At 37.2% G+C, this 22,129-nt stretch overlaps 1 protein-coding gene across 5 annotated transcripts in view; it reads left to right on the top strand.

Moving 5' to 3' along the window:
* The first annotated feature begins 1,158 nt into the window (after window positions 1-1,158).
* The window catches only part of AFTPH (aftiphilin), a 60,114-nt gene continuing 39,143 nt past the window's right edge, over window positions 1,159-22,129 (top strand). For 2 of the 5 annotated variants that reach the window (XM_057741496.1, XM_057741492.1), the window contains exons 1-2: window positions 1,159-1,295; window positions 6,664-6,790. The gene's annotated coding sequence lies outside the window, so the exon portion shown is untranslated. Of the gene's footprint in view, window positions 1,296-1,780; window positions 2,009-6,663; window positions 6,791-22,129 lie in introns of all 5 variants that reach the window. The other 3 variants (XM_057741494.1, XM_057741495.1, XM_057741493.1) reach the window with 3 other exon arrangements.

Genomic DNA, 22,129 nt, shown 5'->3' with positions numbered 1-22,129 from the left:
CTGCTGAGCTTTGCTGTTTTGGAACTATTTTACATTATTCAAATTGCCGGTGCAGGTTTGGCAAAAGTGAGCAGAATGAGCACTCTGTAGGGCTCAGGATTGCAGGATAGCACCCCGGGCTCATCATCCCGGACGATAACAATAATCGTTGCAGCCTTGCAGTCTGGTTTTTACAGTGGCCGGTGTTCTAACAGATATTCATTACAAAGGAAGGGGAAAGGTTATTTTAAAAAATGCAAATGATCAAGACTGATGATAGAAAGACGTTATGACCGCTGTTAGAGAAACGCGGAAGTTGATTTGATTCCTTTAGTTTCATCGAATAGTCTTCCGCAGCATCTATGAAAAACAACCACTGTCTCAATCCGTTAGCAAAATCCTCCAATTTTTGTTGGTGGTGGTGGTGGTCTCAAAGACGATTTGTCAGTTCAGCGGCTGCTTTCCCTCGTTTACCATTTTAAGTTTGACCTAACTCTTCTTTATTATATCAGTATATCAGCTTCCTCTCCTGTCAGCTTAAATTAAAAAAGAGGAAGGGACTTCGACTGTGAACGAAAAAGTCGTTTCGGGGAGCAAAAAGGGCAAGCTGACGATAGGTTCTCTCCAGTAGGTTTTCGGTGGAGAAGATACGGTTCCGTATTTCAAAATCTTTGCAATTTTAATTTGGAGAGCAAGAGACAACTCTGTCCAGAGCTGAACACTGACGTTAGCCGGCTGAGGAGCACCCGCCCCTCGCCCGGAGCGCTGCCTCAGGAGCGGCGGAGTACGGGAGGGCGTCTTTCCCTACCACCACTCGATGACTCGCAAGGAAGTCAGAAAAAGGGCAGCTTGCCCGCACCCAAAATGGCGGCCGGCGCCCTGCGCGACGGCGCCTGCGCAGGGGAAAGTGTTCTGTGACACCGATTCCCCCCCGAGTGTCCTCCCCCCGACCCCCCCTCCAACACCCACCAGCGCCCGGCCCCGACCTAGCCACCTGCGCCCGGAAGTGACGTGTCGGCGGCAGCGGTTCCCCCGCTGCATGATGGGAGAGTGTGTGGAGTGGGCGGGGGGTCTCCGCGGAGGAGGCGGTGGAGGCGGCGGCGGCGGAAGAGGGCGGAGGGTAATGGGATGGGGGTCTCGCGGCAGCGCTGAAACTCTGGGTGGGCGTCCATGGCGCTGCTTCGCTGACAGGGCTGTGAGCAGCCTGTCTTCCGCTCTCACCAGTTCCGCGTCCAAATAGCCGGTCCTTCCCCGGGGAGCCAGTTCCTCCCCGGGCCCCTGAGCCATGCCCATCGCGGCCGCCCCGGACGAGCCAGGTAAGCGCCGCCGCTCCGTTCCCCCGGCCGCGCGGGGGAAAGAGGATGGGGGATCCGGCCCGGCGCACCGGCCGGATCCTCTCCCGGGCCGGGGGCACCTGCCTGCCGCGGAACCGGGGGCTGCGGGAACGGTGCCGGCTCTGCGGGCCTGCGGGCTCCGGGCTTGGGCTCTGTCCTCTTCCACGGCGGGTGCGGGGACGCCGGCGGCGGCGCCCGAAACGCACAGCCCCTCCCAGCCATCCCGGGCACCGGCTGGGGCAGTGAGAGCTTCTGCCATGTCCCTGGCCGCCACCGGCTCGCCCTGTCCCTCAGCTTCCACCTGCCCACAGCTCCGCACCGGCCGTTCCCTCCCGGGAGCTTGCTGAGAAGTTTGGGGCTTTGCTCCGGCTTCCTCTTTCTCCCTCCCCCTCCCTCGTGACAGGTGTAAACACTGCCTGCTTCGCCCAGGCCCGAGGCCAGCCGCGACCAGAGTCTCTACTTCCTAGGGCTGAAGCAGGCGGATTTTGAATCCTCCAACTGGCAGAGGAGACGGCACCAAAGCTCCTTCATTCCTTCCTGAGAGGACCTTTTCTGCTCCCTTCTTGCACTTCTCAAGAAATCGTCTGCGTCCCCTCCCCAGACTGCGTGCGAAAAGTTGGACCATTCTTTAAGTGTCCAGTTTGGCAGGTGCTACATCTTGCTTGGGGAGGGGACAGAGTATAGGGTGAACGGAGGTAGGATCCTTTCACCATTAGGAAAGTGCTGAGAATGACTAGGTTTTTCTCTTGTTAATTCAAGTTACAGATTGGTTTCCCACTGAATCTTCTATTGCGGCGGAGGGAAGGACTAACCCACACATGGAAGTATTTTACTAGGGAGCAAATGAAACAAAATCAGTAGTTCCGTTTCAGAGTTCTCACTTTGGGGGAAGAAAAGTAAAACTTTACTTTTGAACTTCAATCTTCCCTTTCATCAGCTAAGTTTTAGGGTTTTTTTTGTTTGTTTGGGGTTTTGTTTTGTTTGTTTTTTTTGGTAGGATGGGAGGGGGAGACAGTTAAATCCTTGATGTTACGTTTAATTGTTGCTTTCGTTAACCTTCAGACATGGATATATGCTGAACTCTTAAGGGAAACAAAACAGCCGGTTATACACTACTGTGTTGATATAATCTACACAGTTTATCTACATTTTCTGTGCTTTGCCGACTTAAATATTGGCTTTTGTAGTAGTCATTTTTAACTCTTTGCAGAAGTAGATGTGTTTAAACAAAGTATCTGTGGTAGTCTTCTAAATCTTGTCCATGAAGACATTTCACATGGGTTAAAAAACAGATCCTGTGTAAAACATCTAGTCAAGTAAATGTTACCTGTTAAATGCTCATTAGATCGAATTCCTCTGTTTATGTGTCATTAGATATATTAATTAATCTTCAAGGCATAGATACCTTTTTCTAAATATCTATTAAAAGCGTAGATAAATCTTATAAAAGCTGTTGAAAAAAATTCACTAGAATTCACGTAATATGTAGCACATTTAAGTTTTGATGTTTTTATTTTCTCGTCTTTTGACCTAGAGACTATTATGAAAATAATCCTATAATCAAAACAAAGAAAATGTAGCCACAATTGCATTGATAAATTTTGCAGAATCCAGTTGTCTATGAAAATCTTGTAATCTAGGTGAATCTTGTTTTAAAACATTTTAAATTTTAATTTTTTTCTACTTACAGTAAGTTAAAACCTGGTTCAGAAAAATAGTGAAATTTATCAAATAATGTTTTATTTTGTGTGAAATTCTAATTCCTCCCTTAACAGTCTAAGAAGTCTTTGAGTAGCATCTCATTGAGGGATTACCCCTTCTCTCCCAAGTCTACCCCCAAAAACTCATAAAGGGAGGGCATCAAATTTTTAGGCATTTTTAAACAATCATACATTATTTAAATCAAATGTTTATATTCTTATTTAATTTTACCTACAATTTATAAGTTAAAAAATATCCTTTTCTCTCTATGCTTAGCACTTTCAATTCCTTTTTAAGTAGGCTAGTGAATCTTTCCAGCCTGAAATTCATAAATATTTCTAGTTTTTACGCAATTTTGAAAATATCTGGTGTTATATGGATTATAGATACATATTTTGATTATTAATCTTTTCTCAGTGTATATATACACATATACATACACGTACACACACAATCACAGATTCCTTTGCAATTTTATATCATAATTACTAACACTGATATACGCTACTTTCTGTGAGCAAGATACTTTTCTTTTTTTCTCTTTTTTTTTTTTTTTTTAAGCTGTGTGGCACAGCTTGTGGGGATCTCAGTTCCCTGACCAGGGATTGAACCTGCACCCTCAGCACTAACCACTCAGTCCTAACCACTGCACTGCCAGGGAATTCCCAGCAAGATACTTTTCTAAGTGATTTATATGCAATATATTAACTCATTTACTCCTCAAAACAGCCCTGTAAACTAGGAGGTGGTATTATCCTCATTTTTCAGAAAGGAAACTTAGGCACAGAGATGTTAAGTAACTTGCCTGAGGTCAAACAGCTGGTGACAGAGTCAAGATATAATAGTTTTATTTATCATATTTATATACTCTTTATAATTTTTAAAACATGCAAATACAATATATTTTATGGGAATCGAATAATATGTAGCAAAAGTATGAAAACATGTATTAGAATGATAAACTCCAAATCAGAGTAAAAGTTACCTCTGGAAAACTGGAGAGGAATAAGGGGTCTAGGAAGAGCCCATGGTTTTTCAACCATAACTGTACTGTCTTTAAAATAAATCTGAAACAGATCTGGTAAAGACTAAGATTTAACTACAGCAGCCAGGTGGTGTGCACGTGATCATTCATTGTATATATTTTTCTCAACTTTGTTGTATGCTCGAAATCATAATAAAATACAAATTTCAGGTTTTTCATTTAAAAACAAAGTATCCCTCTATCTTTTAGCAATGTATATTTAAAAACAGGACAGGAAGGAGTTAGTGTTATTTCTTGTTGATTTCCTTCTAAAATATAAGGAGCTTCTAATTTGAAAATATTTGAATTAAGAATTGCCCTCCCAAGGTTCCTCTGCAGTAACTTCCCTTGCCTGGGCTCTTCGCTAATCGCTTCCAACCATCTTAACAGCCCTGTATCACACTTCCAGTTCCTATTTCTGGCTTTAGCCTAGGGTAGGGCTTATAGGTCTGGATTAGACCTGTTCCCAGGGAAAAGGAAAAGGAAACTATATGTGGGAGGAAGCAGGGAAGTAAGGAGTTTGGGAAAAGTGAAAAAAGAGGAAAAACAGGAGATTTAAGACTCCATCCTATCATTTCTCAGTCACCACCACCCCATCCCAAATAACTAACTTAAGTAAACCTTGCAGAGATAAATTGCTAATAAATTAAAGGTTGTCTGTATGCTCAAAGCTTAATTTACAAGCACTATTTTGGTGAGTAGTTCCCAGAGGAAAATTAAGTAGTAAATTAGAATAGATTCACTGCATGGTCTGTTTATGTTAATATTTACAATCTTCCATGAACCATTTCAGCTAAATATCTGCTAGCATCATGGTGTTTTCTTCCTTTCATTCATACAGCAAATACCTGTTGAGCACTCACTATATGTCAGACCCTGTTCTAGGTGCTGGGGACACTGAAATGATCAAATTTAAAAAAGAAAAAGCCTTCATAGAGCTTCAGTTTCTTGGCATTTGTATGTGTATGTGCACATGCATGTTTGTGTATGTGTATGGAAATCAGAGATTTAGAGGGTGAGAGGGCAGTGTTGTAGGGCTTCATAGAAATTCTGATGACTGTTTTTTTACTGTGTGAGATGGGAAGCTCTTGCAGGGTTTTTGAGTAGAGATGTGACATAATCTACCATTTAAAAGGATCTGTCTGGCCGCTATATAGAAAGTAGATTATAGGAGTGCAAGAGTGGAAGCTGGAAGATTTCATTAGGAGTTGGTGACTGATACAGCTAAATGTTCATTTCGTAATGAACACAAATGTCAAATCTGTATGTAGTACACCTGAAACTAACATAATATTGTACATCAACTGTATTTCAATAAATAATACTAGAAAAGTTAAAAATAAATAGTTGATAGTGGCTTGAACCAAGATGGTAGCGATAGAGGTGATGAGAAGTGGCAGGACAGCTTCTTGAACTGGAACTTCTAAGAATTTCCCCATTGCTAAACTCAAAAAAACCTCAGAGGTACATACTCCTTTCTGAAAAGTCAAGGCCCTAACAGCCTGCTTTCCCAGCATGCAGCCTTCTCCCTCATATATCCTACATTCCAGCCAGCCTCTGTGATGTGACTTCCTGCTCTTTGACAGTTGCCCCATGCTTTACCTCTAGTGCCTGCCGTTTCCTCTGTCAATTAAAATCCTTCCCATTTCAAATTCTCTTTCGTGAAGTTTTTTTCCTCATTTTCTCCACTCTTTCCAGTCAAGTGAGATCTTTTTCTTAGAATCCTTATAACCACATTTTACTTTATTTGATGTGTATATTCTGCCTTGCATTAATTACTTTTACTGGTTTCTTATAATGGTCCTCCTAACTAATTATGTTTTTTTAAGGTTGTGACTCCATTTACTCAGTTCTGCCCCTTATAGAACCTAGCAATATTGTGTGTAGTAGATGCTCAGTAAGGTGTGTGTGTGTGTGTATATATATATATATAGTTTAATTTTTAAAAAGTCTTATTATAGAAGCATACAGAAGCATCGTAGAAAATAGTCGATCAAAAAAAAAAATTACGTTCCCACTACCCAGAAATCCCACTGTTCACAGTTTAGTGCATATCTTTCCACACTATATGTGTGTACTTTTTACCAGAATGAAATCTTATCATACAGACTGTTTTGTAGGTTGTTTTGATTTAGTAAGTTAGACTCCCTTACCACTTCAGGAAATTTTCATCTAAACTAATATTCAAGGCCATATGTAGATTCTTCCCCAGTTGACCCAGAAATGTCCCTTTACAGCTGATTTGGCCAAAATAGCATCCACTCCATATTTTTCTGTTTATTAAAATTATGAAAGGGTAATATACTTTTACTATAGAAAATTTAGAAAACGTGGCAAGTGTAAAGAAAACTGGTATGCCTCTTAGTGGCAAATATCCAAACTGTTTTAACACCTGGGACAGAATAGCACTCAGTAAATATATATATATTTTAAAGGATTAATAGAAAAATATGTCACAAGTCATCACAAAAAGATAACTGTAAACATTTTGGTTTACATTTAGTTTTGGTTTTTTCCCTATGGATGTATTAGTGTCATACACACATATATGTTTGAATGAATCATTATTTCTCGGTGAACAAGTTTGTAGGAAATCTTTGACTTTTTCTTTGGTTATTTCCATAGGACTGAGCCTTAGAAGTGGAGTTATTAAAATCAAAGGGAAAGCCAGTTGCTTTCCAAGAGGTTGTAATAAAATCACGCCTACCAGCAATGGTTGAGAGCACCCATCTTCCTGTAATCTGCTCAGATGGTCAGTAAATATGCAGTTTTAAAATTATTTACCTGAATTTTAATTTTGAATTTAGGCTTTTCAGCAGTGTGGAATGTTTGCATAATTTAAAATTTTTGAAGGGTTTAAATGTGAGACATATCCTTGTTGGTTGAGGTTAAAATTATTTAATGTTACGCTCTTTTTTAAATAACTCTGATTCTGTTAGCAAGCTATTTAAGTACAAGTAATAGAATATTATCTTGTAGAACTATGTTGTGTAATACAGGAGCCAATAGCCACATGTGGCGCTTGAAATAAAACTAGTCCAAAGTAAGATGTGTATTAAATGTAAAATACATACCAGATTTCAAAAACTAATGTAAAATATGTATTTTACATTGGTTACATGTTAAAATAATAATATTTTGGATACCTTGGGTTAAGTAAAATATAGTAAATTAATTTCACCTGTTTTTTTTTTAATTGACTACTGGAAAATTTTAAATTGTATATGTGGCTTTATTGTATTTCAGTTGGACAGTGCTGCTCTAGAGCATGATATTTTTATCTATCCAAGATAACTTCATTGTTCTAGAAAGTAGCTAATAGCTTTTTTAAAATTACTTCCTACATTTAAGCCTGTCAGTGTGTTTTTCATAGTATACTCAGTTTGCACAGTCTTTTTTCAAATTGTGTTTTTTATTACAGACTATAATGTATTGCAGTTCTTACGCTTTGGAAGAAATATGTGTAGTAGGAGTTGGGGGAGGGTGTTAGGAAACTTGAGGAATTGATTCCTTTTTTAAGAATTGAAGCATGTGTGGGCATGTTTCATGCACTAGGGCTATAGGCGCAAAGGCCCTGTGGTACAAAAAAATGTTATTGTCTGACTTTCAAAAACTGAAAGAAGGCCTAGTGTAGAGCATTGAAAACAGTGGGGGAAGGGAGAAGTAATCTGTGATGGCAAGATAGGAATGAATTAGACTTTATTAAAGATTTTGTAAAAACCTTTGTCACAAGCAGGGGATTGATGTGATCTGATTGACTTTTTAAAAGATTACTTAGGCTGGACATGGTTGAATACTAATCAGGGAGACTAGTTTAGATAATGGCAGCTTACACCAGAATGGAGTCAGGGGAACTGGAAAGAGGCACGGGTATTCCAAAGTGAAGGATTCTTGAGATAAAAATCATTCTTTAGAGATAGTGGAGGGTGGGTAGCTTTGTCGAGAATGGCTCTGAAGTTTCTGGCTTACTGACCGGGTGGGTGGTGGGGCCATCTGCCTGGAGTTAGATAGCCTGGATGAGAACCAAGTTTGAGGAAGAAAAGCTTGGGTTCTGTTCTTATTAAGTGCAGTTCCAAGTCTTTGAGGAACTCAAGTGGAGGGGACTGTAGAGAATTGGTTTGGCTGGACTCCAGTTCAGGTTTGAGGGCTTGGGCTGCAGAGAAAAATCTGGGAGTCCTAGAATGTGCTAATTAAACCTTAGGTGGATGAGATTGAGGGAGAGTTGAGTAAGAACAGAGCCTGGATGAAACCTGGAAGAACTTATGCTACTAATTTGAGTATGTTCAGTACTTACAAGAAAATATCAGTTTGTTTTGAAGCCCACTGGTAAAAGTGAAAGTAAGGAGTTAGTTGGATCAAATAAGTTAAATACTTCTGTTTAACTTGTGTGTATTTGAGTAGATAATCTAACACAATTCTTATTTGATTATTTGGAAACATACCGTTTTCCTACAATAGAAAACAAACTGGGCTTCCCCAATATCGAACAGGCTGAGAATATTAATGAATAAATATTGGTGTTTTTGCTACATTAATAGGTCTAAGGAAAAATTATGTAATTATCTCCATAAATACTGAAAAGACATTTTAAAAACCCATTTTCTGACAAAGCAACTTAAAATAAGAATTATTAGAAAATTCTGTAATACGATAAAACATATATACCTCAAAACAAAAGTCAGTGTCTTAATTAAGGGGAAATACTGGGTGCCTTCTATCACCATTATTACTAGATCTGATATTGGAGGCATTAGCCAGCACAATCAATAAGGAGAAACAGAGACATAAGAATTGGACAGGAAAAGGTCAAACTACCCCAATTTGCTTATGATGTGATGGTATACTATAGAAGTAACAAGAGCTTTCAATTTTGTAAACAGTACTCAGCAGTTAGAAAATCAGATAGATGAGCAGAAGGAAAATAAAAGGTTAAATACATAACAATAAACAATAAATGTAAAAACACTACATTGCTGTTTCAATTTTATTAATGATTCTGTAAGTAATAGAAATCATTCCAAGTCATATCTTCTTATTCTTTAAATGCTGACTTCAAGTGATACTTTTCAAAGCAAGACTTCTAAAAGTAAGATCTTTAATATTTACATACGTCTTAATGAGACCACAGTTTTTTAAGTGGTTGAAGTGAATAACATTTCTGCCTCACTCATCCTCCCAAGTGGGCATTTTTGTTGTTGTTTTCTTCTTGGTCATTGCTTATGTTTTGTGGTATTTTCTCTTATGCTGTGGTTTATCATCTTGTGTAATAATTGTTTATTGTATGGATGTGGAAATGTTGACCTGGAGTATTTGCAGATAAAACATGTCTGCTACAGCAGCACTCAGAATCTGAAACATTGATTAATTTTCTTAGGCCTTTTTTTTTTTTTTTCAGTAGCTATTATTAAAAGTAATGAACCTATCATTAAACTCTCTCCTTTTTTTTTTTGCCATGCTGCACGGCTTGTGGGATCTTAGTTCCCCCACCAAGGATCAAACCCGGGTAATGGCAGTGAAAGCCTGGAATCCTAACCACTAGGCCACCAGGGAACTCCCTAACTCTTTTTACACTGAATATTTTTAATAGAATTTTTGTTCCTTAAAAAAAACTTACACAAGATATTCAGGTATCAAGTTTAAATTTTCTCTTAGCTGAAACCAAAACAGAATGTTTGACTATTCGTTGCTTTTTACTTGTAGTTAAGTCACCATTTCTTCTTACTCCTTTCCATATTTCAGACTTATTCCTCTATATCATAATGAGCCAGCAGATGATAGCTTTCTATCTCATTAAGTTTCAGAAGTTTACTTGAAGCACAGTGCGAGTGTTACACCTGAATAAAAAGTACAGATTTTAATCAGATTACCAGTGACCTTGGTTTCTGGAAGTGGAGAAAAGTTTCTGTTGTTGTTGCTATTCACATATTCATTTCTTAGTGTTAAACTGCAAGTGAAACTGTGAATAATTTTTTAAACGTGAGTTTTTTTCCAAGAATTCTATAACATTTAACTTATATGCATAATTATAAATGTTTCAAGGATTAGTGCAGTAATTTAAATTTGATCCTTTAAGGAAATTCTCCACTTTTCATTTTTAAGAAAAGTATTGAAGATTTATCATGAATTCCTTGTTTTTGAAATCCTAAGAGAGTTAAGTTTCATAGTGATATTCTCATGTATGTGGACTAACAGAACTTTAAGAAATATTTGTGCAGTAAAATCTTTGTAAGTAAGGGAAAACTTTTGATAAGAAAAAGTACTATTTCATTGATGTACCTATATTAATGAGTTCAGCAGTGCAGTTTAGAGATATTTATGTTGTCCCCAGAGTTATAAAGTCCAATAATGTTTATATCCTCTGGAAACTAAACACAGGGGTTCTTAACCTTTGCTAACCATCAGAATTATCTCTGAAACTTCTTTTTTAATGTAGATATTCAGGCCCACCTACTCTATTTAAAAAAGTACTTAATACAAAACTAAGATTGAGAAGCATTGGTTTATAGCCTGCTAGAGGAGAAAAACATGATAATAAATTTGATTCGCTTTGTTAAATGTAATAAAAGAGATAGATATAAAGAAGAATTAATTCAGACAAGCAACCTGACATAATGAAAAGAACGCTGATTTTTGTTTTTAATGTTAGAGCCCTGCTTTCCATACATAACTCTTTGTGGGACCTTGAGCAGATTTTTTGACCTTTCTGAGCCTGTTCCTTCATCTAAAAATGGATGGTAGAGATCAAATTGGATAGTATATGAATAAGTCCCTTGCACAGTTCCTATCACATAATAACTTGATAAATATTGGTGATACCACTTCACAAAAAAATTCTGTGCCTGAATATTGTTTTGAAGGCTTAGTAAATGGGTTTTCTGAACAGATAAGAATAGTAAATTAGAAGAAATGGCATATGTGACAACTTAAAGGTAACACAGTGCCAACGGAGGAACTGGGGGTAGTGTTGTCTGGCTGGAGGAAAGAGGGAGTATCTTAGCCACACTGGCTAAGATAAGGAGTTCCAAGTGGACTACAGGAATCCTGGCCAAAAATAATGAGGCCCTGAAATACAATATTGGTTGTGGGATGTTAAATACAGTAAGAGATGTTAAGGACTTCATTTGTGGTTGATTTAATTTGAGGGAGGCAGATGGCAAAGAGGGAGCAGTCAAAGGTAACACTCAGATTTCTGGACTTAGAATTTAGAATATTGTATAAAAACAAGTGGTTTCTGTAAGTTCTTTGAGTAGAGGTTGACTTCAGTTTTGGAATTGGAGAATATGAGATGTATTTGGGACATCCAGGTAGAGAGATTCAAAAACACAGTTGGGTGTAGGCAGAGGTTGGGAAGCCACAGATAGATAGAGATTTGGGCATTGTGAACATATAATATCAGACAAAATGAGGAAGCGATCTCTCTGGGATAAGAATATAAAGGAAGCCAAGGCCTGGGAAACATGGGCATTTATGAGGCAAGTAGAAGAAACAGATTCACTGAAGGAGGAGAAAGGATATGATAGGTAGGAGGAGAATCAAGAGACAATGCCTCTTCAGAAAGGCTTTTTCACTTAAAAATATGTTTTAGACACCTTTCCTTATTAGCAGTATAGCTGTATCTTTTTTTAAAATGGTTACAGTTTCTATTTACCCTAATTCCTTATTGATAGGTATTTGTTTTCAGTTGCTTGTTTAAAAGCAAGCAATGCAGGAATTAACATTTTGTGGAAATATCTTTGCATACTTATATGAATGCATCTGTGGAATACATTCTTTCAGATGAAATTGCTTAGTCAGAAGAATATGCATTATAAAATTTCTGATATATTACTAAATTACCTGGAATATGTGAACCAATATATACTTCCACCAGTAGTATCTTTAATTTTATCTTTAAAGTGGCTTGCTTCCTAGATCAAGGGTAGTATGAATTTGAAAAATAAATAATACTTTTTATTTATTACTTTTATGTAAAATTCTATAAAAAGAAAGGGAATGCTTTGATTTTATCAGATTACTTGGTTCATTCAAATAATGTAATTTAAGAATGCCTTTTGTCCTTGTAAGCACCAGATCAAGGAGTTCTTTTTTTAAAAGAAGCTCTGTTTCCTCTTCTTATATGCTGGAAGCAATAATTGGATTTAGAGGAAGTGGATCAGAAGGAAGGAGAATGATAATATTGTGAGGTGAATTAAACTTGAACAAAATTAATGGATGCAAACAGTTGTTGTCATTGTCGTAGACATAATGACATAGCCAACACAAATTCTGTGCTAAGATTTTAGACAGAAATATTCTGATTTTTTTCTTCTTATATAAACTTTAAGCAATGGCCCCAAGACTGTAAAATGAGTTATTCTTCCAAAGCTGATCATAGGAGAGTCAGTGCCTTACAAAATACCCAGAAATACTGCATAAGTTTAAAGTTGCCCTAAATTGTACTGCTTACATAATTTAAAGAAAAAAACTGTGGACAAATTTCATGGCTTGTTTTATTTTGTTTAATTGCCTCACATTGTTCATAGCACCGGTATGGAAGGACTCATCACCTTTTCCTAACTTCAGTGATACTAATAATATTGGGGGGAAATTGATATTAATTTTGGTCATTTTCTCTAAACTCTTCAGTATCCTTTTTATCAGACTTTTTTTTTTTTTCCACTTTGGGTTATGACCTGTTTCTGGTTTATAAAATCAGTTATAGGGGATCATGACCAGCTTTTAAGAAACAATGCAATAAAACTAAAAATATCAAGAGTACCCAGAGAGTAAGAGTACTGTTTAGCAAAACCTTTTTTTTTTTTAATGTGTGTATTTCTTCCGTGAGTTACATAGGGGAAATTTTCAAAAAATTCTGCTTTATACGATAGGCTAATTCTCAAGTCATTTCTAACCAAAGGTATAAATAATACATTGTAAACAATAAATGTTGTCTGGGTTTTTTGTTTTTTGTTTTTTTTCCTTTTTACCCTTTAGTCTTTCTACTTCTCAGGAGAAAGTAAAACTTTAAACCAAGCAGTAACACCATTAAAAGGTCAACTAGCTAGAAAATTATTTGTCATGGAAATTCCTTCCATAGTTTCCATGAAGTTACGTGTGCAGGTAGATAGATACATTTGTGGTATTACCTGTATATGAAACACACACACACGCTCACTCATGAGCACTGTTTTGGAATGTGTTTACATTTGATTTTTCAGATATACAAAGCTGTTTTATGATAATTTACCCCAAGAATGCCATTGTATGTTATTGTCTGTGGATAATTTATGACTATTTCTAAGCTTGGTTCATTGTCTGGTTTCTTTCTGTTACCTCACGTGTCTCTAGGTCATCTTCTTAATTGATGGGTGATCAGGGAACAAATTAAAGTAAAACTAATAGTACTTGGGAAAGACATCATTTGTGAGGTAAATCTTCTGTCACATAGGTCATATGTTAAGGCCAAATTGTGAGTTTTAGATTATCTAGGACATTGCTTTCTTTCTTATTAGCTCAGATAATTGAATTCTAACTGAAGTTTTATAATTTGCTAGATGCTTTTTCCTTCAAAAGTTGAGTTGCTCTCATGGTAGCCATTTATGGTATAGAGAGTAACCTGTCAGGAAAAGGGCAGCTGTCAAGAGCTTCCCAAGGTGTACATGTTTTAGTTACAGACTAGAATGGTGTCTAGGTTTGAAAGCCCACAGAGAACACTTTTGGGGTCTGTCTGTTTTTCCCAGAATACACTGTGCTCTTGAGGTTTAACTCACCAGTGTTGACCAGAAGGCTAATTTAAAACTTAGCAGCAAGAAATTTCTTTCAAAGCATGTCAGCTATTCATGTCAGCTGATTGCAAAATCTGTGGGAAGATTTACATGAAGTACTAAAGAAAGTGGCTGGGAGCAGAGAACAAGAGCAAGGGAAATTAGTTGACTGCCCAGAGTAGGAGTATGCTCTGGTGACACTGGCTGATACCTCCACTTATGCTGAGAAACTGCCTCAGATTGAAGCAGATATATATGTTAGTAGGTCTGTTAAAAACACATGAACAAATTTTTGTCCTTTGGCTGTTTTCTTTCTCATAGCTGCATGTAAGTACTGCTCCTCTCCACACATTCTTTCCTCAGAGAGGTTGCACTAAGGATTGAATTTGTTTTCTTTCACGGTCATATTTCAGGCCAGCCTCTCTCAGATCACACTTACTTACCTTGATTGAACTTAGATATTTCCTAACTTATTTGGGGGAGCACAAGGAAACCAGAGCTAGGGTTATAAGAAATCCAGCAGTGGGGTGGAGGAGAAGGCAGCTCAAGAGGGATCAGTGGACCAAATGCCCCAACAAGAACAGAAGTGGCGTATTCAGTTCATACTGTGAGCCAGGCCTTGGGGATGCAGTGGTCAACAACAGGGGCCTGTGCGTGCACAAACTTTCTAGTCTTTTGAGCTCAAGTGAAGTAACTCTTGGAAGAGCAGGTTCAGTGGAGGGAAGGGTGGAAGCCAGATTGTGCCCCGTTGAGGAGTGAGTGGGAGGTTAGGAAGTAGAGATAGTGAATAGACAAGGCCCTTTCAAGAAGCTTGTTGGTAAGGAGGAGGAGAGCTAGAAAGGGCACAGAGGGAAGGGGTTTGTTTTGTTTTGCTCTGATTTGTTTGAGGATGAAAGATGCTTGAACATTTACAGGCTGATGAGAAAGCATCAGTAGTAATGGAGAAATTCAAAAGAGCCCCCTGAGCAAGCAGTTGAGGAAAAAAAGAGAAGGTCCAGGGATTATCTGCAGACAGTACTGTGGATGTAAGCAAGATTTTAGTGAAGGGGCATGAAATTGAAGTAGTGTCTGCTTTTAGATTCTATTTTCAATGTAAAGTTTCAGGGATATTAGGGTAGAAAATTAGAGTGGCTAATTTATTCTGCAGCTATGTAAGAGCAGAGGATACTAGGGGGAAAAATGGTTTTCTAAGGGCTAATGCATGTGCCTTCATTGCTGCTTCTGTTTCATTGCCTTTATTATCAACAGTTATCCAGTGTCATTTATTCAATTTCAAGTTGAAGTACCTTCTGGGAAAAATAGCTAGTAAACTCTCAAATATGGTCAGTTGACATTACAAGTTCAAGGCAAAACAGTTTCTAATGTTTTTATTTATCTTGTTTAATTTTTACTATGAAACCATACAAATGAATAAAATACCTTATGGATTTGCATAGAATGTTAAAACATACAATGAAAGGAAAGCTCTTTCTTAGCAATTTTTGAAAACCAGCTTCTGTAAAATAATAACTTTTATTGCTCTTTAGCAACATTCATTGAAGAGTGAATGTGTGTTGCTGCTCACGTTGTCATTTACCTTATGTATAGGATATTTGTACTTTTGTGACTCATCCTTACGTTGAAACCAGGAAAGACAGATAATTTGGTTGTTGCTTTTGGCAGTCTGGCCTTTTGAATGTGGTCATCTTAGGTATAAAGATATTTTGCTATTTATTTTCATTGCTTACTACGTTTTTACCACTATGAACATTAATATTGAAACAGATTCACTTCTTGGCATTTTTGTTGGCTATACTTTCTTCATCTTAGCCTGTAAGCATCTTTTTTTCTCCTTCCAAATTATTGTGGAAGTTTCAGAAAACTTTTAGGGAAGATTCTTGTAATTCCAACATTTGCTGTCAATTATTTTTTCAATGGGACATTTTTCAAATATTTTATTAGCTTGTGACTGACTCACCACTTATTAGTTATACTACCATGAGGGGTTATTTAACTTTAAGCTTTTATTTCTTCATCCGTAAAATGAAGATAATCATTCTTACCTCATACCATAGTGTGAGGACTAAATGAGATAATTCACGAGTGCTTTTCACATAGTATTGACACATAGCACTGAATAAATATTAATATTGTTATTGATGGAAGCAGAGAATGAAAGTATGTGGAATATACTATTTAACAGATATTTTAAATAATATTGCATATTATTGATACAGTTGATGTCAGTAGTGTCGTAGGTTTTTGTTTTTAAATTGGCAGGTTCTAAGGAATTCTGAGATCTCTGAAAAAATACTCAGCTTTGAGATTGTGGGAGTGTGTTTAAGTAGCCTTAAGATTTGTTTTGCAATCTATATTGAAGGGAGGATGATAGTCCTAAAAACGAACAAACAATACCACCTTTCTCAATTTTTTACTAAAAAAGCTTTTATTTTTAGGGGCTTTCTTTGTTTTGTTACCCTCCGTTGAGCTAATATGCTGAGGACAAAGCACTCAAAAAGAGAAGAAAAATTATCCTTTTTGTAGATTCTAAATTTTAGAGGCATGAAAACTTTTGTGACATCATGGTCCAGTCATCTCTAGATGTATTGAAAACCAAAAAGTTAACTAACTTTAAGTCTTCATATGGCTCAGAAGAAGGGCTTTTTCTTTTGTTTCTTTATGACAAGATGACTCTTAAGCAGGAATATAGGCTGGGTGGAATCATTGACACTGCATTTTAATAGTGATAGTATCATAAAACTCCCATGAGGATATTACAAGTAAAGATTTGAATAATTTGGACTACTGCAACAGCAGGTAACATTTGTAATGCAAATTGATGTTGTTAATTGCTTATGTAATATTTTCATTCATTTTTCTAAAGAAAATACAGATTTTTTTTTCCACTCATGCAAATGATTTAACAAGTGATTAATTATAAAACTCAAACATATTGTGGTAAAAAGGTAGTGATTATGTGTGTGTGTTCCATTAAATAAGGCTTGCTAGTGTGGTTTGTACTGTTTAAGTCAGTAGCATAACTTCAGATACAATTGTTTGTTTTTCTTTCCCCTTTTCTTACCACTAACCTTTCTGCTTATGTTCTTTACCACCACCACCCATTTCTGTTCCAGTCCCTATAAAAATAAGTTTGAAGTGAAGGGACCTTGGTAAGGCTGGCTTGTATCATCTAGAAGTACTGTCTGGCCTTGAAAATTGATGTACACATTGATAAAGCTGAGCTGGTGTCCTGTAACAGATGGGAATTTCTCTCCAGTGAGTTTTTAGCTTGTCCCTAAGGAACTCTTAGTGTTTGATTCTGAGGGATTCCTAGAGGACCTCTTAGAGATCCCACCACTACCACCAAATAGTGAGCTCAAGGATCTTTGGGGTAGTTAACACTTTGTGTGGATGATAGAGGGTAGAGGGTTGGTCGAGGATTAACTCTCTCTTAGAGGAGTATGTGGAATCCTATTCCAACCAGGCACCTTCCTAGGAGCTTTTCTTCTTGTGGTCTTTCCTCTCACTTGAAAGTATCTACAGCCAGTATACTTCAAGCTATTACTGGTGAGAACTTCCAGGTTGCATTGTCCTGGTCCACTTCAAAACCTCCATTTTTTAACAGACTACTACTGGTCCCTTGAGTTGGTTCAGAGGATATGGTCTCAGTCCTTTAACCTTGGGATTTGTTTCATATTTCCTAGGGATTGGTTATCGAAATTAGAAGTAAAGTCAACTTCATGTATCTTTAATGTGGTTAGTAATAGTTTTCTTTAATGATTTATTCTTTCAGGGACCTTTTCAAAGTATATGCAGAGTCATGTGAATGTTTGTGCCAACTAAGCAAACGTTGGTTTAGATTTTGTTAAGGGTAGATTATGATTTGAGCCACAGACTTGGTGAAAGTTCAAATGTGATGATTGTTGATAACTTACTGAGTGCACAGAATGTGCCAGGTACTTAAGGTCTGTTACCTTTAATCTTCATAACAGCATTGAAAGTTAGGGACTGCTAGCCCCTTTTTATAGATAGGAAACTGAAGCTCAGAGAGGGCAGACTCACATAGTAAATGGAGAAACCAGAATCTGAACCTAGGATCTATCTAACTCCAGATCCAAGACCTTTCCTTCATACCATACTACCTCTTGAGACATATATATATAGCCTTAAATGCCAGAATAAGGCAAGGTGTAAATAAGCAAAACTTTTTTTTAATAGAATGGTATATTTTTAACTATGGTCATATATTCATTCACTTGTAACATAGCTGCTGTTAATCTAAGTATGTTGATTTTCTGAGAAACTTTTTGATGTATGGCGTGCATACACAGCAGAGTTTACAAACCTTAAGTGTACAATGGGGTGAATTTTTTCAGAAGTATGTGCCTGTATAACTACTACCCAGGTCAAAAGATAATAACAGTATCTCTATTACCACCCAGCAGGCTCTTTTATGCCCCTCTTCCAGTCAATACTCTACCCCCCTCTATAAATAACCACTATTCTTAATTACCACCATGGATTAGTTTTGCCTGTTTTGAACTTCATAGAAGTGGAATCGTGCAGTGTGTAGTTATCTGGTTTCTTTTGTATATTATGTCTGTGATAGTCATCCATTTTGTTGCATATAGTAATAATTCATTGCCATGTTTGTTTATACCATGGTTTATTTTAACCGTTCTCATGTTGATGGACATTTGGGCCATTTTCAGTTACGAATAAAGTTGTCACAAGCAGTATTGTGCATGTCTTTTAGTGCATATATATACTCACTTTTGTGGGGTTTATACCCCACAAAAGTTATGAGGATTTTTAGTAGATAACTTCTAAACAGTTCTCCAAGTGAGTATACCAGTTTACATTCCCACCATTAAAGTGTGAGAATCCCAGTTGCTCCACATCTTTGCCATCAGTGGCTATGGTTTAAATTGTTCTAATTTTAGCCATTCTGGTGGGTGTATAGTTGGGTCTTGTTGTGGTTTTAATGTGCATTTCCCTGACCACTTTTCATATGCTTATTGGCCATTTGGACATCCTCCTTTATGAAATACTCTTGTTTAACTATTTTGGTCATTATTCTTTTAGGTTGTCTCACATTGACTTGTAGGGATTTTTTTGCATATTCTGGATGTGAGTTCTTTTACAATTACTGTATTGCATGTATCTTCTTCCAGGCAATGGCTTGCCTTTTCATTCTCTTAATGTTATTCTTTTGATGGACAGAAGTTTTCCATCTTAAGTCCAATTTATCAATTTTTATCTTTTATGATTACTGCTTTCTGTTATTTGTTTAAAACATCTTGCCTTCCCTAAAGTCATGAAAATAATCTCTCAAGTTATCTTCTAGAGGGTTGATTGTTTTACCATTCACATTTAGGCCTACAGTCTGTATGGAGCTGACTTTTAGGTAAGATGTGAGGTAGAATCAAAGACTTTTCCCCCAGTTGATATAGCACCATTTGTTGAAAAGGCTGTTCTTTCCCCACCACATTGCATTAGCATCTTTGTTATCACATGGCCATATAGCTTTAAACCAAGGCTTGGTATCTGGTAGGTTATGTCCCCCAACTTTGCCCTTCTGGAGAAACTACTTTTAAATGGCTAGATAGTCTTAGATGATAGTCAGCCCCATCCCTCTTTTCATTCCTCTGCCTTCCCAAGCCCACCTTGCCACTTGGCCCCAGAGCTTTCAGCCTAGAGACTCACCACCTTTTTTTCTAAGACCATTGCAGACTTGAGGCTAGAACTCCTTAAGCAAATGTGGCTCCTTTTCCTGTGAGAGATTAAAACTGGATCAGCTTCACTCATTGTATCCTCTGTCATCCTGACTGCTATTCTGGCACAGGGGTGCTCTGACTACCTTTAGGACTACCATTACTACTCAGTCATGAGAGCCTTGTGTATACTGTGACTTGACTCTTTCCTGGATATCCCATTACTTGTTTAGTCTCCTCTAAGAGGTCTTGGAATAAGCAGACAAAAATATGGCAAAGTGAGCACACATCCCTTTCCCTGCAAACACACACACACACACACACACACACACACACACACACACACGTGCTTGTTCAGGTTATAAAGAAATTGGATGATTGATTAGCACTTCTTATATGTGCAGTAAGTAGTTCATTAAGGATGAAGAAACATTTATTTAGGTTGTTGTGTGCCAGGCACAGTATTAAAGTAGCTCATCTATCTTTTTTTCTTTTTTCTGGTAAGTAGAAATAGCTTCTTAAAATCCACATTTTCCTATGGTAAAAAAAAAAAAAAAAAAGTGGATTTGTGTAAGTCAGATTTAATGTGTAAATTCATTATACAAATAATACTTCAGTTAACAATGAACAAATGCACTTCAGTTAACAAATTTTACTGAGTTGGTCTGGGCACAGAAAGATTTTCTGGAAAATTTCAGGCCTCCTCCACACTGGCTGGTTGGCATTCTTGTTTGAAACTCGGGAGCAGTGACACACTCTCTTAGGTTTCTGAAGGGTGAGCTGGGCCAGAGCCAGCACCTGCTGAAGGGAAATGTGCAGCCCACGTTCTTCCCATCAGTAGGTAATACAGTTTTGATGAATGTGGACGTGTTCAGAGTCTGGGAGGCTGAGAGCCTGTTGCACCTAGAAGGAGAAGGAGAGTGCCTTGCCAAGGTGTGACAGGAACAAAAATTACTTTGTGTTGTTGGTTTGATTACAGAGTTCCTGCTTTCAGATCTTTTGTATTTGTCTTAACATCTGAGTTTGAACTAAGCCTTGAAATAATAAAATATTTTATTTTTCAAACAAAGAAAAGTTTTAGAAAAAGCAATAGATTAACCATGAACAGATTCTTCTTAAACATCACAGATGGTTCTTTAAAAATAAAGTATTATGAGAATGTAAAATGATACAGCACTCTAGAAAATAGTTTGGCTGTTTTTTACAAAACTAAACATGCACTAACATGGGACCCAGTGATTATACTCTTAGGCATTTAAATATACTGTTAGTGTATATATTATTAATGTAGTATATATACTATTTATAATAATAAAATACAGAAAATAACCCATGTCTCCTTCTGTTGGTGAATGGTTGAACAAATTGGTATATCTGTAGAGTGGAATATTACTCAACAATAAAAATAATTGCCCTACTGATGCATGTAGTAACCGTGCATTGGACCTTAAGGGAATTATCCTGAATGAAAAAAGTCAACCTCAGAAGATTACATACTGTATGATTGTATTTACGTAAGACTCTTGAAATGATAAAACTATGGAGGTGGAGAACAGATTAGTGGTTGCTCAGAGACAGGAATGGGGTAGGGGAGTGGGGGCAGTTCTGTATCTTGATAGTGGTAGTGTATGTGGGCTAAAATTGAACTATACACAAATACAGATGAAGGCAAGGTTTTGTTTTTTTTTAATGGTGAAAAGTGAATAAGGTCTGTAGTCTAGTTGGTAGTAATACCAACATTTCCAGTTTTGCTGTTGTACTAGAGCAATTTGAGATGTCACCATTAGGAGGAACTGGGTGAAAGGTGCACAGGACTTTACTATTTTTGCAACTTTGTTCATCTATTATTATTTCAAAATAAAAAATTTTTAAAGTAAGTTATGTTGTACACTCACGTTCATGGCAGCATTATTCACAATAGCCAAAAGGTAGAAGCAACCCATCTGTCCATCAACAGATGATGGAATAATATTCAGCCTTAAAAAGGATGAAATTTTGACATATGCTACAATGTGTATGAGCCTTGAAGACATTATGCCCAGTGAAATAAGCCATTCACAAAAGGACAAATACTATATGATTCCACTTAGATGAGGCCCCTAGAGTAGTCAAATTCATAGAGACAGAACGTAGAATGGTGGTTGCAGAAGCTGGGGGAGGGAGAATGGGGAGTTATTGTTTAGTGAATACAAAGATACTTTGATGTTTTGGAGGATAAAAAAAGTTCTAGAGATTGATGCTGGTGATGGTTGCACAACAGTGTCAGTGTACCTGATGCCACTGAACTGTACCCTTAAAAATGGTTAAAATGGTAAATTTTATGTTATGCGTATTTTGCCACAATTTTTAATAAATATTATTATTCTGTAAGTAACACATTTATTATAAAATAGGCATATTTAAATGTAAACATAAACCTCGTGAAATGCTTTTAATTTTTTTCATTTTGCAATGATCACAAACTTATAAACAAGTTGCAGGTTTAGTACAAATAAGATTTTTTTCCAGAACAATTTGAGACCATTGCCAACCCGATGTCCCATCTCTTCCAGATATTTGAGTGTGCATACCAAGGACATTTTCTTACATAACCACAATACTACCATCAAAATCAAGAAATGAGCATCAGTGCATTGCTGCTGTCTAATTCTTGGC

This window comes from Hippopotamus amphibius, chromosome 7 (assembly GCF_030028045.1).
Source record: "Hippopotamus amphibius kiboko isolate mHipAmp2 chromosome 7, mHipAmp2.hap2, whole genome shotgun sequence".
In the NCBI taxonomy this organism is placed as follows: Eukaryota; Metazoa; Chordata; class Mammalia; order Artiodactyla; family Hippopotamidae; genus Hippopotamus; species Hippopotamus amphibius.
The sequence above is the reverse complement of the archived record's forward strand: the minus strand, read 5'-3'. Positions and strand labels throughout refer to the sequence as shown.